At 38.0% G+C, this 14,804-nt stretch overlaps 1 long non-coding RNA gene across 2 annotated transcripts; it reads right to left on the reverse strand.

The window, feature by feature from the left end:
• Positions 1 to 10,228: 10,228 nt before the first annotated feature.
• On the reverse strand, positions 10,229 to 14,244 carry LOC131012068 (uncharacterized). 2 transcript variants are annotated; one of them, XR_009097179.1, is made up of 4 exons: positions 13,954 to 14,244; positions 11,904 to 12,920; positions 11,566 to 11,656; positions 10,229 to 10,609 (listed from the first exon to the last, which is right to left on the reverse strand). It is a non-coding gene; the product is annotated as an uncharacterized LOC131012068 (long non-coding RNA). The 2 variants fall into 2 exon arrangements; XR_009097180.1 differs by having other exon boundaries at positions 11,566 to 11,824.
• Positions 14,245 to 14,804: the final 560 nt, after the last annotated feature.

A 14,804-nucleotide genomic window follows, 5' to 3' on the forward strand; every position in this document is an offset into this window, starting at 1 on the left:
GTACGTCGTTCTCTGGTTAGTTGGAGGATCCTTCATGGCAGAATGCCAACTTTTGACAGACTTATTCAGCATGGTTTGATTATGCCTAATCGTTGCGTTTTTTGTATGGCGGAGGGGGAGTCCATGGATCATATTTTTTGGCAGTGCTCGAAGGTGCGCCCTCTTTGGCACAAGTTTTTGGATTGGTTTCAGCAAACTCAGATGTTGGATGCTTCGGACCTTCACAGTTTCTTTGTTCATGCTTGGAATCAGAAGATGAGTTCTCAGATTGCTTGCTTCTGGAAAGCAGGAATCATTACTTTGATTTGGAGTTTGTGGAGTCAACGGAACAGATGCATTTTTGAGGATGAGAGCTTTGCCCATATGCGTATCCTGCAGGCGGTCAAGGTAACTTTTTTGGATATGGAGAATAATTTCACTAAATTAGGTTCAATGCATAATTCTTGTGATGATCTTTTGGTGGTTAAAAAGATTGGGGTCAGACCGCGGGCGTCTCCTCCTCCGGAGTTTATCAATGTTTATTGGTGGCCTCCCGTCAATAATTGGATTAAGGTTAATACCGACGGCTCGGCGCTAGGTGCTCCTGGCAAGATCGGTGCCGGAGGTGTCTTCAGAGATAAGTTCAGTTGGGTTAGGGGTTGCTTTCATGTGAAAGGCGGCATCGGTTTTGCGTTTGAAGCTGAACTTCTTGCTGTGATTACGGCAATTCAGATTGCTCATGCAAGACACTGGCGTCAACTTTGGATTGAGTCTGACTCAACCTATATCGTGCATCTCCTGCATGAGAGATCAACCTCGGTTCCGTGGCGCTTTGCGGCTGTTTGGAAAAGGATTCTTTTGCTCCTAAAGGATTTCCAAATTCAAATTTCTCATATCTATCGCGAGGGGAATAAAGTGGCTGATATTTTAGCCGCAGACGAGCGACATGAGGGCTGGTGGCCGCATGAGATTGAGGTGATTCATGATGCTGTTAGACTGGATATTTCTTGTCATAGTCATATTCGGATCGCAGGTTAGCTGGAATTTTATGTTTGGATGGCGATCGTGGGAGTTTTGGAGGGGATGCATTGATGAGCTGCGCTGCGGCTTTGGTTTTTGGAGTTGCTTTTGCCGTGGTCATTGATTGTTGGGCAGATCGCGCAATCGGAGTTTTCACAGCGTTTTAGTTTCCGGCGACGACCTCAATCCGACTGAAACTATTCGTTTTATTTCATAGGTTTTTGTTTGGGTGGTAATCTCGGCGACGGAGTATAACCGGCCGATGTTTTACCTTTTTAGCTATGATCGTGGTTTTGTTTTTTTTAGACGGGTACTCTTTTTTCCTTTCTACGGTTTTTCCCTATGGGTTTTCCGTAGAAAGGTTTTAACGAGGCTCGGCCCTTAGTCTGCTTCTCCTGTGCTTTCAAGGGTTTCTCTGATTTTTTCTTTTCCTTTTTTAATAAAATCGCATTTTAATAATAGTTATTATAAAATTTAAATTATTTGATAATAAAAATTATACGTACACGTCATAATAAATAAATAAATATTTTCATACACGAATATAAAATTATAAAATTTTAATGAAAAGAGAGAAAATAAAATATTTTAAATTTTAATTTTCTTCATGATTTATTTATTATAAATTCATTTTTGAAGATTTTTATATTATTTAAAAATATTGTCACGAACTTAAATTTAAGATATATATTGAATAAGTATTTTGTTTTTTATGAATCAAATTTGATGACGTTTAAAAAAATTGTAAAAAAATTGATGGAAGAGGAGAGAGAAAAATTGAAGGAAAAAAACTCCTCTTTTATATATCAATATATAATACGATTAGTGATCCTTGCGCTCTCTTTAATTCAAGGTCCCATGTGACATGTCTAATTATTCAGTATTTGAAATCCCTGCAATTCTAGAGCTTCTAACTTAATTCTATATCGCTGGCGCGCCAAGTAGGATTCTAATTGTTGGATTTAATTCAATTTGGCAGTGGGTAACTAATGGGGGCTGAGTTTAATTGTTGGATTTTCGAAAGATGGGTGTTAATGGGGCTGATTTTCGATTGAAGTTTAATTTATGTTTGTAGGTGATTTCAATTTAAATATGGGGCTAATTTTCGATTGAAGATGGTCTGATTTTCGATGGGTGTTGGATTGAAGAGGAACAAAACAGATACTCGGTCACTTTTGTTGTACTTTTAATTTTTCTACGTGGTTTGATATATGAATCTGCTGCCAACATGATGTTTTTAATCTTTGCGAATAAAAAATGTCTCGACCCATTCCAATGCACATGGTGTTTTGATTCTCCCATTTAGTTTCTGCTTTTTTTTTTTTATATTAAGAAATAGTTTGTTGAGAACTGTGATAGCTTAACAAAAACCATTTACTGTAGTGCTCAGTGTAGTGTTTTGATGATACTTGCTGATCAGATTAGATTCATGTGAATTTGCCAAGATATAAAGAGATTCATTTGCTAGAAAAACTCCCTCATGAACTCATTTCACATGAATCAGGTGGACAGAGAATCTCAGACCTTACTACAGCAACAACAAAATCAACAGCAACAACAACCGGCTCCACTACAAGACAGTTACATGCAGAGTAGAGTAGAGGCTCTTCAGAACGTGGTAATATCAATGTGGTTTTTGGGTTTTATTATAGTGAATTTTGATAATTTAGTCAATTCAGAGTATCTTCCATTGTGAGTATAAGTTTGAGGATTGAATGAATGAATTGCGTCATGCCTCTGATTATAGTTCATTGTTTATGCGGTGGAATTTTCTGTCAAATTCAATCACAAAGATTTAAGATTTTAGGCTCCACCAGACAATTTAGATGTTGTCTATGTAGTGATTTTAGTTGTGTTTTTTAGTGATATGCTTCATTTGCTGTATTTGAGAATCTGTCAAATGATTTATGTAGCTTCCTAAGTTTGTCGGTCGAGCTTAATATTTCTAATATAGTTGTTTTTAATCATCATTTTGTTGATTGAAGTTTTCTTTCACGGTTTCACCATATTCGTATTGATTATTAAATTTACAGCTAAGTCTACTGCATGGAAAGTTAGCTGTAAATAGGGGTGAGCATCGGTTCGGTTTGGTGCAAAACCGAACCAAAAACTCAAAACCGAAAACCGAACCGATGCCTAAAATCGGCACCGAACTACACCAATTGTATGTTCCAAACCGAACCAAAACCGAACCGGCAAAACCGTCGGTTTCGGTTCGGTTTACCAAACCCAACATTTCTCGATCTGAATGTTTTAGACCACAAATCGGAATTGTGCGTACTTATACCCCAACACCCAATAAAGTACATAAATAATGTTTTAGACCACAAATCGGAATGTTATAGGGAGTAGATAGGATTAACATTTCTCGATCTGAGACAGGATTGATATTACAAATTATCTCGACAATTCAATGTTATTTGACAAAACTTGAAGAAGAGAAACCATGAACAACATATGCAATTATCTCTAGCTATGGAAGCCCAATTCATCACCAGCAAATACTACTTCGTTTTCGCATCAATGATCACGTAGATCACTCAGACAACCAATTAGTAGTCATTTTGTTATAATAAAACCAAACACGAGAAACATATGCACACATACAGTCAATACATATGCGTACATGAGAGCGAGATCTAATCAGAAAGTTTGGTGAAAAAGAGCAGCAAAAGTTGCTTATGATGCCGCTGTGTCGACTGGAAGAGGGACTCTGGGCAGTCGACTGGGCTGCCGCCAGAAGAGGGACGTCGTTGTTGCCGCTGGAAATTGGAAGCCGAGCCGCGGTGACTCGGACTGGCAGAGGCAGGCGAGTCGCGGAACGGCGGAACTCGGAAGGTCTGGACTGGAGTTGGCGACGCGGACGGCGGTCTGGGCTGGAGTTGGCGACGCGGACGGCTGGTCTGGGCTGGAGTCGGCGACGAGCAGACGGGCGGACGACGGGCTGGAAGCGAAACTTGGAAATTGGAGATTGGAGAGAGGAGCGGCGCTGCTCGCTAGAGTAGAATGGGAGTCAGATTTTCAAATTCACTTAGGGTTTCTTTAGGTTAATATTAGAAAATTAAATATATATTATAAAATATAAATATTTAATAAAATATTAATATTCGTCGGTTCGGTTCGATTTAAAACCGAACCAAAAACTCAGAACCGACACCGAACCGAAATTTTTCGGTTTTTAATTTTTGAAACCGAACCGAACCGACAACCAGTAGAATTGGAACCGAACCGCACCAACACGGTTCGGTTCGGTTCGGTTTTGACTGTCGGTTCGGTTTCTGCTCACCCCCTAGCTGTAAATTTACCTCACAGTTTGCTCAAAAAAGAAAAATTGCGTCATAGTTGTTGCCTAAGTGGTTACTTTCATGTTGTATCACAGGTAAAATTGCTGCTATTAGTCAACTAATGGTATGGACTTCATCTTTGCTGCACGGATGCCATCATATATTTTATTTGCTATTTATACACATATTTATTTATTTCTATTATGCTCACTATCTTTTATGTTTTGAACTCCTTTGCGCAACTTTTGAGGGATGTGGTGAGATGATTATGCAAATTGACAAAAATATGCATTTAGTAAGTTCACCAGATGGTGCTAGAATAGCCATATCCAAAATAAGATGGTTTTCCCAAATGTGATGTCGGAGTCCTATTCTGTTTGATAGCCCATGCATCGTTCCTCACCATGAGCATCGGATGTTTATTTTGAGGATGCATTGTTTGTGAGTTGAAAGTGTAATGAAAGCTTTAATAATTTATATCCTACGTGGTTTTATTGGTTTTTAATCTTTTATTTTTGCAGAAAGATTTTAATTTAGTCTTAATTCGTATCTTCTTTTCCTATTTAAATCCAATAATCCTTAATTATCTCCTAATCTCATCTGTACATCAGATTTAAATTCAATCTTAATCACGATATCTTTTTCCTTTATTTAAATTCAATAATCATTAATTATGTCTTAGTCCCTCATATCCTTTTTATATTAACGCCTAATATGTAATCATTAATTGTATTGATTAGATTTTTAGATTCACTATGTTAATCAATTAATTCACAAAATTCATAATTTAACTTAATTAGATGATTGCAATAATATTATTATAAGAAACACATTAGCTCCAAGTTTTGAACAAGCCAAACACACGACTATATGTATCAATATATTCAAAACTAATATTAAAGATCCAAAAATTATTGGTAAAACATGAAGTCAAATTTGTTTTTATTGCAAAAAGTTGGTGTATTTACATGCAATGATCCGTATTAGTGTTAATAATTATTTTGTAATGTTCAAGTTTTATTGAGATGAATAAATAATTATTGTAATATTTAATAATTATTGCAACATTTAATAGGTTCGGATAATAAATAAAATTTGGGACAACTACGGAGTATTCGACGGGTAGTGGGTGACGGATATTCGACGGGTAGTGGGTGTCGGGAATCCAACGGGTAGCGGGTGGTGAGTATCCGCAGGTCGCGTGTATGAGTGGCAAATAGTAGTTTACAAGAAGTTTAAATTTTCTCTAAAATTTGCTACAGTTTCGTGGTGATTTATCTGTTGGGTGGTTTATTGCATTTGTTGGGTGGTTGATTGCAGGATGACGATGCCGAGAAGGAGCAGCGCCCCTACCTCTTAAGCCTCGGCGGGTATCCGACGGGTAGTTGGTAGCGGGTGGTAGGTATCCGCGGGTCACGGGTATGGGTGACAAATAGTAGTAGGTGACAAATAATTTTTTCGAATATATGTTTCGCTAAGTCATGTTAAGGATGAAAGTCCTCTTTAATTTAATTTTTTCATTTTAATTTGATGTGTAATGTAGACTTATATCATATTAACAGTTTTTTAGTGAATAATCTCCATAATTTATAAATATATTAAGAAATTTTTTATATTTTTTTTTATAGAAATTATAACACCAAATGATATCCGTCGAAATACGACGGGTTACACACTAGTTATATAGATATAGATAAGCCACTAGATATTAGTATGTCATAGGCTGCGCCAAACAAAATTAAGGATCGTACAATCTACTCGGAGTGAAGAGCAGGCGTTGTAGATATTTTTAAGTTGACGGGATCATAGTTGACGGGATCATATCAATAGCTTTACTTTTATCTTCGAGCTGAGGAATTCAATTCTTATGATCGGAATATATATATATATATATATATATATATATATATATATATATATATATATATATATTTATCTATTTTTCATAAAAATTGATTAATTTTTTAAGTTTTTATACGGTAGACTTTTTTTTTATATATATGAAAATATATAGAAATTTTGATGCATTGATTCCCTTAATTAATGTTTATTTGAGTTTTGTTATATATTGAGCACATAAAACTTTTATCGTGTCCTTAAATTGTATCGAACCGTAAATAAATACTAATTTGTTTCATTCTCAGCATTAAATTATTCAGTTATTTTCTATTTTTACTTCACTGCTACTATACATATATAACTATCATCACATACATTCATTCACCAGGTGTAGTAAGTGAGAAAACAAGCATGGCAACCTTGATTCTTTATATTCTTGCTCTTCCTCTTCTACTTCTTCCTCTCTACCTGAGATGACTAGTGAGATGACTGCTGTGCTTTTAACTGATGGCAAACATATGAGTGATAGGAAGATTGCTAATTTCTTTCTTGGTTTGCTGCTGGCTGCCTATCAGACGCTATCTTGCTCAATTTCCACACATTTATCAACAAGTTTTTTGAGGTAAGAATCGGATCGTCTCTAATCTATTGCCGCTTCGGATCCTCATCTATTTATTAAGCTGGGAGTTTTTTATTTTTCGTTTTTCAATTATTCAATTAATAATTAAAATGTTTCTCCTCCAACCATTAGGAGAGTAAGATGTAAAGGATGTAGAGACTCATATTTAATTTAGTGTAAATGAAGCGCAACTCTGTTATAAGACGTTTCTTCTCCAACTATTAGGTCGGGTATTCTATCATCGCGGAAAAATAGTAAAGTATCATTATCCTCTTTTTAAATAGAAATAAAATGGAAGCATGGCAAGATTGGAGGAACAATCGGAAAAAAAAATATATGTCAAGATTAATGGGACATGAGATTTATTTAAGTTAATCATATTTAAAAATTATGGAATCTTTTTCATAATAGGGATTATTTAGGATTCATAGTATAATAATAAAATTTATTTAATAATAAATATTGTTAAAATATTAAATTTATTGTGGGAACAAATGATGAGACATAGAGTTTAGGATAGAGGATCCCATCCGATATGGGACATAAGGGAAAGGTGCAGTTGCCAAGGGCTCAAGTTTGAAATTAGAGCAAAAAGTGTGATAAGTATATTTTCCGTCCCTCTAGCACTTTTTGGAAAAATGCTCCCAACTCACATTTATATTTTAAAATTTTCAAATGTTGGAAAAAATTGTAGTTGTTGAAACGATATTTATGGACTAGATTAAAATATATTTAATATATTTTAATAAGTTTTAATTAATTAGTAAATAGTTAGATTATTGGATTAATTAATTGGAGACAAGAAAAGCTCGGCCTATTAACCTAGGATATAGGCGTGTATATTCCTATACATGTAGGAATATATTTATTTTGTCAGACACGTGAAGAAACGGAAGCATAAGAGAGAAAATACATAGAGCACTATAGAAATAATCGGAGATTTCCTAGCTTTCGAAGATTGAATCATGCACTGGGAATTGTTCCTGCATCGAATTTGCATACACATGGATACGTTAGTAGTGGATTCAACTGCAGGAATTGCTATGCTCGTTTACTACACAACAAATAAGTTCTTCTAACTATTGTGTGTTTTATTTATTGACTCAACTCAAAACACATATGAATTGACTCGCAATCGTACGAGGTCAATTGCAGTGGAATAAGCTAACCAAAGTCGTCTCTCAAAGAAGGCTAAACAGGGCGTTCTCTCGTGTTGCACACAAATAACATAAAATAAACCTATACACTCTAATCAAGATTTTATTTCTGACTCTCTCTCTCTCTTATCTAGCGCGTAATTGAAATAAAACATGTAAAATTATCTAGGCAAGGATTTAAAATAAATAAGCAGGAAAGAAATAGCATGTAAATCTACGCTAGGGTTCTTGAGGAAAAGCAGTAATTCATTAAAATAATCGCGCAACAAAAATAACAATTATCTAGACAGCGAACGAAATTATTAATAAGAATAAATCTAAAGAGCACCCGGAAAGAAGTAACTACTGTATTGAAATCATAAATCCAGAGTTTATCTAGACAATAAATAGAAACTTACAGTAATTAATGATCACTGGAAAAGAATCTCTGACTACTAATTATTCTAGGCGTAAGAATGAAATAAGAAAATGAATAAACCCTAACTAAGAATCTGACGTCTGGAACGATGGCTAGAACTGCCTTTGGAAAAGTGTACCCTAGCAAATGAGAAGTTCAGCCCTTATATAGTACTCCCAATAATAAAACACGCTTCTTTTTCTCAGCTTTTAAAATAGAACACGCGATTAAAGGGGCGTGAGAGAGAGCTCAGCCGCTGGACTTGTGGCTCGGGCGCGGTCTTGGATGGTACTCGCCCACTGGAAAATGGCCTCGACCACTAAGAAAAATACCCAACGATCGCTGGGCGAGAAGGCTCGACCGCTGAGCCAGAGAGGCCCTCGGACGCTGGATAAAGTGAGCGGGCGTGGAGTTTTGAAGGCCATCGGCCGCTGACTTTAAGCCTTAGGCGCTGGCCTTGAGGAGGCCCTCGACCGCTCGAAATTAGGCCTCGGGCGCTGGATTTTGAAGGTGCTCGCCCGTTTGGGCAAGCAGGCGGGCGCTGGGAGTAGCACTCGCCCGTTGGGAGGAAGGGCTCGAGCGCTGGGTTCCCTACTCGGCCGCTGGGCATGAAACTCGGCCGCTGGGAAGGGAGCTCGGGCGCGGGATGTGGTGCTTGCCCGTTTGGGCAAACAGGCGGGCGCTGGGGCGCGAGAGGTGCTCGTTCGCTGGGGCAAACATGTGGTGCTCATGCCCTTTTTATCCTTTATTGCTCACATTTTCCTAAGTATAGCAATTTCCTCCATTTCAACACTCTTCTGCAAAAAGTAATGCACTCCTCATCAAAATCACCAAAACCAACAAAATATGAGTTCAAATTATCATCGATAATTCCTCAAAATATGAACAATTAGGCATAAAACATTTATCTCTACACATGGTGCAATTGTAAATTTAGATCTTATCCTTGATTATATTTTCGTTGTGTATCATTAGATGATGTCAAGAATTTTCAACAGTTATGACTCCAAATTAAGAATCCATGATGACATTTATGTTCTTATTCATATGTTTCTTATAGGATTGTGAAATCCAAAGGCCCCGATGAGCTGTTGACATGGGAGAATATTGGAAAGATGAAGTATTTGTGGAACGTTGCGCGTGAATCTTTGAGGGTCGCAACCCCTGGGATAGGAGCACTCAGGGAGACCACAACTGAATTCACCTTTGCAGGTTCCACCATTCCTAAAGGGTGGAAGGTACATCAATCTACACGCACTAGCTGTTTTATCTTTTTTTTTTCGTTAACAGCTCGGAAATGATAAATCTGCAAGCATTGTGGATGATCCATTCGTCCCACATGAACCCCAAGTATTTCCCAGAGCCGAAGAAGTTTGATCCGTCGCGGTTTGAGGGTAGCGGACCGCTGCTGACTCAACCCAAAACACCTAAGGGATTGACTCGCAATCGTACGAGGTCGTCCTAGTGTAGTAAGCTAAACAGAGCTATGATCATGCTACGCATAGAAAACAGGAAATAAACCTACACACTCTAATCAGAAGTTTGGGTCTGACACTCACTCTCCAATTAACTAATGCGTAATTAAAATAAAGCATATAAAGTTAACTAGGTAATCGATAGGAAGTAGATAAAGAACGCAATAAGAAGGCATAAAAAAACTAGGGTTCTAAACTAGCAATCTAGAAAACAATAATTAAATCAACAATCATAGGCAACGATTATCTAGGCAAGGGAAATTAACAAGCATCCAAACCTATGGAAAGCTTTAGCCATCATTAATCCTAAAGAACATGTAAACGAAAAGCAACACAAATTCAACGGAGAATTACACTAACAAATCAACCAACGATCTAACTATACTAACTAGGCGATAAAATTAACAAAGCATAAATCAATACTAAATATCATTATCAAAACGTGTTCAATTATCAAGGAAAAGAACAACCAAGAAAGCTTGTAGAATTCTGTAAATCAATAGATAGAACTTACAATTGATTAAAGGAAATGACGATCTAGCGTAATCCGAGAGTTTCTAATGTGTTTCTCTCTACCAAAACTCTAAGAAAATACAGTAAAAACGTAGTTGGGGACTGGCTGGGTCGAGAATGATGAAGAAAACCCTAAAAATGAGTTTTATACCCAAAATCCGTAACTGCCGAATTTACGTGGGTGGCGGCGGCCGCCCCACGGCGCCGCCGCCTACCCCATTCGCAGGATGTTACAAATTGAAAGCAGGCGGGCGGCGTGAGGCGGCGGTGGCCGGCTCCAAAAGTCTTCAAAAATGCCTCCCTCACTTCCCGAAATGCCCGAGAACCTGATAACCCGCAAGGATAACATAAGTGCCCGAAAAACAATCGAGCAAGTATAAAATGATATTAAAAAGCACAGAGCATGCTCGAAAGTGCATCAAAACATCCACAAATGACGCTAAAAAATGAGGTAAACAACGCCCCCACACTTAATCATTTGCTTGTCCTCAAGCAACACCCACATCATCAAACGAAAACCACTAGTGATCCCACTCACCAACAAATCTCAAACCAATCCAAGTCCCTAAAGATTTCCACATTCCCACGAAGTGTCCAAGGTTAAAGCTTTAATATGCAACAATAGGATAATACAACTCAATCCGATCAGACCCAGTTCTCCGCTAGGAGTGAATTTCCTAATGTAATCGCCTTTACAATCAAATCTCATTTTTTTTATTAGCCTCATTGTTTTTGTTCTTGACAGGTAAGCCGTATTTCATGAGATTACAACTTTTGGAGGTAATCTAAAGTGTTCTCGCGCGGTTTCCCATACTCATAATTAAACATCAGAGGAGCAGAGACCCAAAGCTATCAAGAACTCAATAACAAACCAAATTTAACAACATTTCAACAAGAGATAAGATATTAGGCAATTACAATGAAAACACTCCCCCTAGCATCTACCGGACAAATCACATCAAGAGTTGCTCATCAGGGTGTTGCATCCAAAACGTTAAACCCATAACACTACGCAGGAATATATCTATCAAGGTGAATGAGAACAACAACTAAAACCAACACAAAACCAGAATCACTAGCGAACCTTCGTCAAAATCAAGGGTGTACTCTAACACAATTAAATAATCAGAGCAAGGGGACTATTTTCCCCACACAAGAAAGCCAAAAAAAAAACACAAAAAAGGCACCCACAGGATCCACAAATACCAACAAATACCCCCACACTTAAAATCTAGCACTGTCCTCAGTGCTCACAAAAAGAGGGGTGAAAGAGAAAACTAACCCTGAATACCGATCCAAGTGGTGAGCTCGTAGCATCCCACGATGTCTGCCTATATCTCATCCATAAAACAAACAATCCCCAACGCACCAACCTGCACCAAACAACAGAAGCAACAAAAACATAAACCCAAAGAAAAACAAAAATAAGAAAAAGCAAGAAAACATGGGTTGCCTCCCATGCAGCGCTAGTTTTTAAGTCGCCAGCCCGACTAAGAGGCCCCTTAACCGAAGTCCGATTGAAGCGTCAGCTGCTTAAGTGCCTGTGTAAATACATCATCTTTAATTACAGCTGTGGGTCCTCCTAATGAGCATACAACGCTCATCGTATCTAATGATTACCTTACAACTCTTCTTCGGGAGCCAGATTGAAAACTCCCATTTTTCTTTTCCTCTAAAGGCAGTACACACTGCAACCCTTGCACTACATCATCCTTGCGTTGCAGCATGTCCAGAAATTCTTCTTCAATGACTGCCTCCTCTTACAGGTTAGCTAGGAATTCTTGCACTATATCATATTCGTATGGCAGCTTGTCCAACGACTCTTCTTCAATGGCCACCTCATCTTGTGAGTTAGCAAGAAACTCCTGCACAATGTCGTCCTCCCCCTGCATAATATCATCTTTCTTCTGCAAGTTGTCAAGAAATTCCTGCACAATATGATCCTCATCCGCAACGTCAATTCTCTTAACGTAAGAGCAATTTACCAATGAAGGATTAAGAGTAGTGGATTTTCTTATAAAAAACTGAGAATGTTACCGATCTACCTGACCCTGCCATACTTAAAGTTCCCGATCCCACGTCAATGCGAGTGTGGGTGGTAGCCATAAAAGGCCGGCCAAGCAGAACGAGATGACCATTCTCTCCTCTAATTCCTTTACCTGCATCAAGCACCACAAAATCCACTAGCACTCTAATTCCTCTCACCGTGACTTCGACATCCTCCACAAGTCCTTGTGGACTGCTGATAGAACCGTTAGCTAGCTCCATTCTCATATCAGTGCACTTCAGCTCGTCTTCCTTCCTGCCCAGCTTCTCAAAAATGTCGAGTGGCATCAAGTTGACTACCGCACCCAAATCAAGCATACCTAAGACCTCCTCAAGTCCACCCAGACCAATACAAAAAATGAAGCTACCGGGATCTCCTTGCTTCAGTAGTGGTTGAGTTGGATCAACAGTGAGTGGTGGCAGAGGCGGACTGGGACGTTGGATAGCCTTTATAGCTTCCACTGTTTTGCTTCTTGATGCGTCGTTTTACACCAAAAATATTCGGCAGTTAGCCGGTATGCCCACACTGCGCAGACTACGGTAAGCAAAATCGTCTCCCAAGGGACTGGTGAGAATTTCTCTAATTAAAGCCTGCAATTAACCACAGAAATTGAGATTTAAATATAGAAAAAATACTAAACTTAAAATTAAATAAATAAAATTCAAATAACCAATTTTGATAATGATGAAAAGATGAATCAAAACTCAACAATTAATAAAAGAATTCCAGCAATCAATTAAGTCCACCCTAGCTTAATTTTCCGATCATTGATGCAAAAATTACTTTAAATCATGCAAACAAACCAGTTATAACCACCGAAGACGCTTTTGACGTGATCTTATTTCTCCTTAATTTTTCGGTAACCAGGAAGACGCTTCACTAATTACTACCCTAATCGACTAACAACCGTAAAAGACCATCTATAGGTTTAATGAGCCGACAACATTAATATCTAGAGAAACCCGATTCAAAACCAATAAATTCTGACGCAGGATTATCGAATTAAGACTGCTTTTTCCCTTGACCCTGATGTGTCAATTTATCATTAATCAAACCTAAACCACGATTACGTATGACCGGTATAATTGGCTATATAATTAATTCTAACCCAATAAATATTTGCAACTATCTAATGGATTAAAATAATTAATATCATTAAACATGGAGAATTGCAGATGAAAGCATAAAATAAAGTATAAGAACTAGGGCTGGTAATCGGTCCGGTTTAGTTATAACCGAACCGGTTTACCGGTTAACCGGAACCGATTAACAACGAATTTGATAACAAAAAACCGAACCGATTTTTAGTTCGGTTAACCGACTAACCGATCCGATTAACCGGACCGGTTAATCGGTTAACCGAATTAATCGATTAATTGGACTGTAGAGCCGATTGAACATAAATTGAAGCAGATAGACTATGATAGAATTGAAGCAGATAGGCGATGTTTCAGTTTTGGTGACCACAAATTTGAGTTACAAATCCACATCAGTACATGAAACTTTGGTGACAGAATTGAGGGCTTAATTCTCAATTCTACATATCTAAACGTGAAAAATTGAGGGCTTAATTCTCAATTCTACATGAAAACTTCGAGCCCTAAAAATTGAGGGCTTACTTACCGAAGGGGAAGGGTAGCTGCAATGGGGACGACCGGTGAGGCAGAGGCGGGGGCTGGTGGTGATGGTGACGATCGGTGAGGCGGCAGGAACCGGGAAGACTAGTGGCGGCAGAGACGCGAAGGCTCGGTAGATCGAGGGGGAGCTGAGACAAAGTCCCATAGAAGCGCGGTAGATCGAGGGGTAAGTGGCGCCGGTGGCCGGTGGGAAGAGGCGCCGATGGCGACGATGTGGGAAGGAGGCAAAGCGCCGATGGAAAGAGGCGAAGGCTTGCACACAACACGTTGCTGTCTGAATTAGAATCTGAACGATAGGTTCTAAATTCTAATTCTAATTCTAATATATTATTTAATAAAATAAAAATTAATTAATTTAATAAAATTAAACCGGTTAATCGATTTAACCGGTCAACCGACCGGTTAAACCTATTAACCGGTTTATTGGATATACACTAATCGATAACCGAACCAAACCAGGAAAAACCGATTATCGGTTAACCGATAACCGGTTTTTTCGGTTCGGTTATGGTTTTAATCGGAAAACCGACACCGATTTACCAGCCCTAATAAGAACAATTAGATCTCACAGAATAATCGTGCTAGTGCTTCCCTAATCGTTGCCGGAATAAACGAATTTAGCTATAACTCATAATTAAATAACCAAGGAAATAAATAAATAAATTACGAAAGAATGAAGAAAAATAAAACTTGAATTGACTCCAAAATTGCGTCCAAAATAGCTGCTGTGCTTCTTCAAGTGGCGTGAATTGAGTTCTTTTTTTTTAATGTGGCGTGAATATTCACTAATATATATATATATATATATATATATATATATATATATATATAGCTAAG

This window comes from Salvia miltiorrhiza, chromosome 2 (assembly GCF_028751815.1).
Source record: "Salvia miltiorrhiza cultivar Shanhuang (shh) chromosome 2, IMPLAD_Smil_shh, whole genome shotgun sequence".
In the NCBI taxonomy this organism is placed as follows: Eukaryota; Viridiplantae; Streptophyta; class Magnoliopsida; order Lamiales; family Lamiaceae; genus Salvia; species Salvia miltiorrhiza.